The sequence below is a fragment of the Lolium rigidum genome, chromosome 1 (genome assembly GCF_022539505.1).
Source record: "Lolium rigidum isolate FL_2022 chromosome 1, APGP_CSIRO_Lrig_0.1, whole genome shotgun sequence".
Taxonomy (NCBI): Eukaryota; Viridiplantae; Streptophyta; class Magnoliopsida; order Poales; family Poaceae; genus Lolium; species Lolium rigidum.
Genome location: NC_061508.1, coordinates 79228041 through 79236651, shown reverse-complemented (window position 1 = coordinate 79236651; position 8611 = coordinate 79228041).

The following is an 8611-nucleotide window of genomic DNA, read 5'->3' as shown; positions in this document are numbered from 1 at the left end:
TCATTCTTAACACTTCTGGACATTGCACAAAGCTACTAAAAGTTAATGGAACAAAGAAATCCATTCAACATAGCAAAAGAGGCAATGCGAAATAAAAGGCAGACTCTGTCAAAACAGAACAGTCCGTAAAGACGAATTTTTTAGAGGCACTTAACTTGCTCAGATGAAAATGCTCAAATTGAGTGAAAGTTGCGTACATATCTGGGGATCACGCACGTAAATTGGCATATTTTTATGAGTTACCTACAGAGAATACTACTCAAATTCGTGACAGCAAGAAATCTGTTTCTGCACAGTAATCCAAATCTAGTATCATCTTTACTATCAAAGACTTTACTTGGCACAACAATGCAATAAAGTAAAGATAAGGAGAGGTTGCTACAGTAGTAACAACTTCCAAGACTCAAATATAAAACAAAATTGCTGTAATAAAATAATACATGGGTTATCTCCCAAGAAATGCTTTCTTTATAGCCATTAAGATGAGCTCAACAATTTTAATGATGCACTCGCAAGAAATAAGAGTTGAAGCAAAAGAGGGCATCAAAAACAAATAAGAAACACTTTTAAGTCTAACCCACTTCCTATGAAAAGGAATCTTGTAAATAAAAAATTCATGAAGAACAAAGTGACAAGCATAGGAAGATAAAACACGAGTAACTTCAAGATTTTCAGCATGTAGAGAGGTGTTTTAGTAACATGAAAATTTCTACCACTATATTTTCCTCCCTCATAATAATTTCCAGTAGCATCATGAACAAACTCAACAATGTAACTATCACATAAAGCATTCTTATTCACATGCATAAAAGTATCATTACTCTCCACATAAGCATAATCAATTTTATTAATTGTAGTGGGAGCAAATTCAACAAGGTAGCTATCATTATCACCATAATCATCAAATATAGGAGGCATAGTATAATCATAATTAATTTTCTCCTCAATAGTAGGTGGATGATAGTCATCATTGCAATCATCATATATAGGAGGTAAAGTATCATCAAAGTAAATTTTCTCCTCCATGCTTGGGGGACTAAAAATATCATGCTCATCAAAACCAGCTTCCCCAAGCTTAAATTCTTCCATAGCATTATCAACAATGGTGTTCATACTAATAACATTGCTACTAGCATGCAAATAAGGTTCCATAGGTTTTTTAATTTTTGCATCACACAATTTATGTCTTAACTTCGGAAATAGATTAAAAAGCTCACTTTTAATTTCCATTATGCCTAACTAGTGAACAAGAAACAAAAAGATGCAATTGCAGGATCTAAAGGAAATAGCTTCGAGCACTCACACACCGGCAACAGTGCTAGGAAATAGCTTAGTAGTCGGAGGATGTGAATACCTTTTACCTTACCTCCCCGGCAACGGCGCCAGAAAATAGCTTGATGTCTACGCACGCTTCTATTCCTGTAGACAGTGTTGGGCCTCCAAGAGCAGACGTTTGTAGAACAGCAGCAAGTTTCCCTTAAGTGAATCACCCAAGGTTTATCGAACTCAGGGAGGTAGAGGACAAATATATCTCTCTCAAGCAACCCTGCAATTACAATACAAGAAGTCTCTTGTGTCCCCAACACACCTAATACACTTGTCAGATGTGTAGGTGCACTAGTTCGCCGAAGAGATAGTAAAATGCAAGTGATATGGATGAATATGAGTGGTAATAACAATCTGAAATAAAGATGGCAGCGAGTAAACATGCAATAGAACAGTAAATAAACGGAGTTTCGATGCTTAGAAACAAGGCCTAGGGATCATACTTTCACTAGTGGACACTCTCAACATTTATCACGTAACTGAATAAATAAATACTACTTTCTCTACACTCTCTTGTTGGATGACAAACACCATTCATTGTGTAGGGCTACAAGAGCTCCCTCAAGCCGGAGTTAACAAGCTCCACAACATTCGGTGTTCATATTTAAGTAACCTTAGAGTGCATAATAGACCATTGCAATTATACCGAGTACTAACATAGCATGCACACTCGTCACCGTCGAGCTATGAAAGGGGGAATAGATCGCATCAATACTATCATAGTAATAGTTAACTTCATAATCTACAAGAGATCACAATCATAGCTTATACCAAGTACTACATGATGCACACACTCGTCAACATTACATCATGAAGGAGGAATAGACTACTTTAATAACATCACTAGAGTAGCACATAGATGATATTCAACTAGATCACAAAGCTCATGATCACATAAAGATCACATGAGAGAGAGAGATGAACCACATAGCTACGGTACAGCCCTTAGCCTTGGGGGAGAACTACTCCCTCCTCATCATGGGAGACAGCGATGGCGATGAAGATGGCGGTGGTGTCGATGGAGATGCCTTCCGGGGGCAATTCCCCGTCCCGGCGGCGTGCCGGAACAGAGACTTCTGTCCCCCGAATCTTGGCTTCGCGATGGTCGCGGCTCTGGAACTTTTCTCGTATCGTGGCTTATTCTCATAGGGTTTTCGCGACGGAGGCTTTATATAGGCGGAAGGGCAGCCTCGGAGGAGACCTGGGGCCACCAGACCATAGGGGGCGCCCCCCCTTGGCCGCGCCGCCTTGTGGGGTGGGGCCCCAGGCTCCCCTCTGGCCCCTCTTCGGTGCTCTGGAAGCTTCCGGGAAAAATAAGATACTGGGCGTTGATTTCGTCCAATTCCGAGAATATTTCCTTTGTAGGATTTCTGAAACCAAAAACAGCGAAAAACGGAACTGGCACTTCGGTATCTTGTTAATAGGTTAGTTCCGGAAAATGCATATAAATGATGTAAAGTGTGTATAAAACATATGTGTATCATCATAAAAGTAGCATGGAACATAAGAAATTATAGATACGTTGGAGACGTATCAGTTCCCAAGGAGGATATGAGGGCGGAGAGGAATCCGGAAACCATCAGCGTTCCGAGACTCCTATAGAGAACTCCACAGGTTGGCGTTGGGGATCATACATGGGAACCTATAGTGATCCAGTCAGGTGTAATTCTGAGATGGATGAGGACGCCACAAACCAGTTCCAGAACCATCAGTATAGTAGGGGAGACTGTGAGGAATATCCTATATTGATTGAGTCGGATACAGATGGTGGGTATACCTATGGCGGAGTCACAGGGGAGTACATCCCCGGGGTGGATTATGCTGCATTGAATAACCAGTTCATGAACACAGATTTCTCCCTGGGATCATCCTCTGATTCTGACTACCAGCCGACGGGAAGACCCTATGTTCCAGATTCTGTCAGGAGGACTACACGTTCGACCGGATGGAAGCCTGGGATGTACCGGGAGTGAAGCACGACTAGAGACCACCATGGGAGGCGAGACTACAATACAGTTGTACCACATGTATTGTAGTATGTAATATTTGTAGAAATTTGGACATATACTTCAATAAGTGAGTTTGCATACTCACATCGCTACTGAGTATTGTAATAAACCACTTAAGTATGTATATACATGGTATATGTTTTGTATGATTTGAATTTTCTTCTTGATTCCATTGCGTGACTAGTTCTGTGCACAAAGTTGAGCTCAGAAAACTTGCGCATGGAGTAACTATGAGTACCACTTTGTGTTGCAGAACTAGGGGGAAATGTCGGGAGCGACGAGTGAGGAGAGTGAAGCACAGCGCCTCGAGCGCCGAGACAAGGCAAAAGGAGGAGGCAGATGAATCAGCCAGAAACCAGTTTCCACCACCACCACCACCTATGACGCAGCAGAACTTCCTCCAATACATGCAAATGTTGGAGGAAAGGCAACGTGTGACCATGGAGCAGCAAAACAAGTTCTTTCAGGAACTGCTGCAACAGAACAAGGTGGAGAGGCCAGAAAATCAGGGAGTCACCTTGTCGGACTTCCAGAATACCAAGCCAATATCCTTCACATACGCACCCGAACCCATGGACGCGGAGGATTGGTTGATGGATACGGAGCGTAAGCTCAACACGGTGGGATGCAACGACCTGAAGAAGGTTAGGTACGCAACGCATCTGTTGTGTGGACCCGCCGCATCTTGGTGGGATAATATAGTAGCCGTTTATCCGGCTGAGAAAGTGTTTACCTGGGAGGAGGTCAACACCGAGGACAAGAAGAAGAAGGAGTTCATGCGGGGATTAAATCCTCAGTTCAAGGTACAGCTCCGGATGTTAAGAGCTACCGAGTTTTAGGAGTTGGTGGATGCAGCCATCACCCTTGAAGATGACTTTAAACAGCTGCAAGAAGAGAAGAGAAAGAAGGCTAAATTTGAGCCGAAAAGGTTTGTCAGCAACAAGCCCAATACCAGCTTGAGTTTCAAGCCAAGGTACAACAACAACAGGAGGAGGAACCAAGGATTCCAGGCGGCAAACTAGATTGTTTGCCATAACTGTGGATTTAAAGGACATGTCTCTAAAGATTGCAAGAAGCCCAAAATTATATGCTTTGGGTGTCGTCAGGAAGGGCACATGTTGAAGGATTGCCTAGGAAAAGAAATGGAGGAGGACAGTCAGGAGGAGGTGGGAACAGAAGCGGGAACACCGGAGGGAATTGAAAGAACAAGAAGCCATTCGGAAAGTTGAACTGCACCAGCTTGGAGGAGGTGGTGAACTCCGATCAGGCAGTGATAGGTACGCTTCAGATACTTACTCATCCTGGCAAAGTACTGTTTGATACTGGTGCAACTACATCATTCATTTCTCAGCAATTCATCATCAAACATGGGATTAGTTGCACTAAATTAGATACACCCATTACCATACTTTCTGCGGGGGGAACGATAGTAGTAACCCACACCAAACAAGGACAAGTCATTATGATCAATAAGTGCGCGTTTGACGCAGACCTTTTCATTCTACCGATGAAGGACATTGATGTCATTCTTGGTATGAATTGGTTAGAGGCAAATGGAGCCTTGATAGACTGCACCAACAAAACCGTGTCTTTGAAAAGCCCCGATGGAAGTAGAATGATCTACTAAGGAGATAAGCATACCCAGATTGAAGTAGAGCTAAAGTTGAATAGCATGAAGGAAGTAAAGCTGGAGGATATACCTGTAGTTAATGAATTCCAGGATGTTCTTCCTAAGGAATTACCTGGAATGCCACCAGATAGGGAGATAGAGTTTACTATCGACCTAATTCCAGGAACAGCTCCGATTGCTAAAGCACCATACAAGATGGGGCCTAAGGAGTTGAAAGAACTCAAGGAACAGTTGGATGACCTAGAACAGAAAGGATTTATTCAGGAGAGTATCTCACCATGGGGATCACCAGTGATATTCGTGGATAAGAGGGATGGATGTCGAAGGATGTGTGGAGACTATAGAAACCTGAATAATGTTACTATCAAGAACAAGTATCCACTTCCTATTGAATACAAGATCTGTTTGATCAAGTTAGAGGTGCGGGAGTCTTTTCCAAGATTGATCTAAGATCCGGATACCATCAGATAAAGATCAAGAAGGAAGATGTTCCGAAAACTGCCTATGTCTCAAGGTACGGACATCATGAGTACCTAGTAGTACCTTTTGGATTAACCAATGCCCCAGCAATCTTCATGAATCTTATGAATAAGATCTTCATGCCATGTCTAGACAAGTTTGTCATCGTGTTCATCGATGATATCTTGATATATTCCAAGGATAAAGCTGAACATGCTGAACATCTTAGGATAGTGTTGCAAAAACTAAGAGAACACCAACTCTATGCCAAATTCAGCAAGTGTGAGTTCTGGCTAGATCAAGTAGAATTTCTTGGTCATGTTATTAGCAAGGATGGGATAGCAGTAAACCCAAGAAAAGTAGCAGCATTTTTAGAATGGGAAGCACCCAAGACTGTCAAAGAAATCCGAGGATTCTTAGGAATGGCAGGATACTATCGGAGATTCATTGAAGGATTCTCTAAGATAGCAGGACCAATGACTAAGCTGTTAAGGAAGAACACACCGTTCGTGTGGTCTGATGAGTGTGAGAAGAGTTTTCAAACTCTAAAGGAGAAACTCACCACAGCACCGGTGTTAGCAGTCCCAGAAGTTGGCAAGTATTACACCGTGTATTGTGACGCATCCAAACATGGATTGGGTTGCGTACTCATGCAAGATCGGAAAGTAATATCATATGGATCAAGGCAACTCAGACCTCATGAAGTGAACTATCCAACACATGACCTAGAGTTAGCAGCGGTCGTATTTGCACTTAAAACTTGGAGACATTTTCTCTATGGAGCCAAGTGTGAGCTCTATACTGATCATAAGAGTCTCAAGTACTTCTTCACTCAGAAGGAACTCAACATGAGACAGAAAAGATGGCTGGAGCTAATCAAGGATTATGACTTGACCATCAATTACACTCCATGAAAGGCTAATGTTGTAGCAGATGCCTTGAGCAGGAAGATCACTGGAGGAGTTGAACAAGAAATAGCACCGGAGTTGAAGAAGGAAATAAGCCAAGCCCAGATACAACTTTGGGAGAAAGAAGCTCATGAAGGACTATCAGCTTTACAAGTAGCCGATGAACTAAGTGTAAACCTAAAGAATGAGATTATAATGGGTCAATTGGACGATCCATTCATCGTGGAGGAGATGAGAAGGATTGATGAAGGAAGACCATCGGAATTTCACCGAGGAGAGTCGGGATCACTCTTGTTTCAGAAAAGGATTTGCGTTCCGGATATTAATGAGATCAAGGAAGTTATACTCAGAGAAGCACATCAAACACCGTACTCTATACATCCGGGAGGTACAAAGATGTACATGGATCTTAAGTAATTGTTCTGGTGGAATAACATGAAAAGAGAGATAGCACAATATGTGGCGGAATGCCATACATGTCAAAGGGTGAAGGCTGAACATCAAAGTCCGGCAGGACAGTTGCAACCTTTACCAATTCCAGAATGGAAATGGGAAGAGATAGGAATGGATTTCATCACCGGACTACCCATGACCAATAAAAAGAAGGATATGATATGGGTAATCGTGGACCGGTTGACGAAGAGTGCACACTTCTTAGCAGTAAACCAGCAGGACAAAGGAGCAAAACTCATCGATCTTTACATCAAAGAGATTGTGAGTAAACACGGAGTACCCAAGAAGATAGTGTCAGATCGAGGATCCGTATTCACATCTGCATTTTGGAAACAACTACATGGAGCCTTAGGATCCAAGTTAGACTATAGCACCGCCTATCATCCTCAGACGGGAGGACAAACAGAGAGGACAAATCAGATATTGGAGGATATGCTTAGGGCTTGTGCCCTAGACTTCGGAGGATCATGGGAGGAGCATTTACCACTTGCAGAGTTTTCGTACAACAACAACTATCAAAGCAGTATCAAGATGGCACCGTTTGAAGCTCTGTATGGAAGAAAGTGTAGATCACCTATCTATTGGTACGAGGCAGGTTCAAGCAAGGAGTTCAATCCAGACTATGTCAAAGAAAAGCAGCAGATCATCGACATCATAAGAGATAGACTCAAAATAGCCCAAAGCCGACAGAAGAGCTATGCAGACCAAAAGAGAAGGACATGGGAGCCAAAAGTTGGAGACATGGTTTACCTTAAGGTAAGTCCGATGAAAGGTCTTCAGAGATTTGGAGTAAAAGGGAAGCTTAGCCCTAGATACATCGAACCGTTCAAGATACTGAGTCAGAACCGAGGATTAGCCTTTGAATTGGAACTACCGGGAAGGTTAGCTCAAGTTCACAATGTATTCCATGTGTCTCAACTCAGGAAATGTTTGAAGACCCCAGACGAGCCAGTATCACATGACGAGCTAGAACTACAACCAGACTTGACCTATATCGAGAAGACAGCCAATATTCTCGAGGAAAATTGGAAGCAACTCAGAAATAGAGCCATTAAGTACTGCAAGATTCAATGGAAGCATCACCCCGAGAGAGAAGCCACCTGGGAGAAGGAAGAAGACCTGAGAAAGTCTTACCCAGAACTGTTCAGGTATTACAACCACAACTTCGGGACGAAGTTTTCTTTAAGGGGGAAAGGCTGTAATGTCCCAGGTTTAGAGACGATCGAGGGGTAGATTTTAGAAAGGGATGTGCATTGCATCGTAAATTCTGGGGAAATTTCGCGCTTTTAAAAGAAAACTGCATCGAAGGGGAACAAGTTTCTCTCTCGACACCTTACAGGGTTAGGGTTTCGAGAGTGCGATAAACTTGCACCTCACTTAACTCAATTAGGGTTTTTGAGAAGAGAGAGGGGGTTAGTGCATCACAACTTAAGTTGCATGATTGAATTCAAACAACTTGTGTTTGAATTTCAAATTCAAACATCACATGATTACTTCATAATTCAAATTGAGGTAATTCATTAAACAAATAGAAATAATTAAGAATATAAATAGTACATTTATTAAGAAAAGCTCATTAGAGAAACTTGAGATTTATTGATATTCACACAAAATACAATGTCAATTACAATATCCAGAATTGAAATATGAATTTACAACACATTACAAGAATTGAAGAAATAGAAAAAGAAAAAGGAAAATTACAAGTTAATGAAATGTCCTAAACTACACAAAATAATCTTCTTGAAAGGCTGATCCAGTTGATCTTGATCTTCATCTTGATCACCTCATTGATCCCTGCACACACACAAAGATCAAACAAAAGG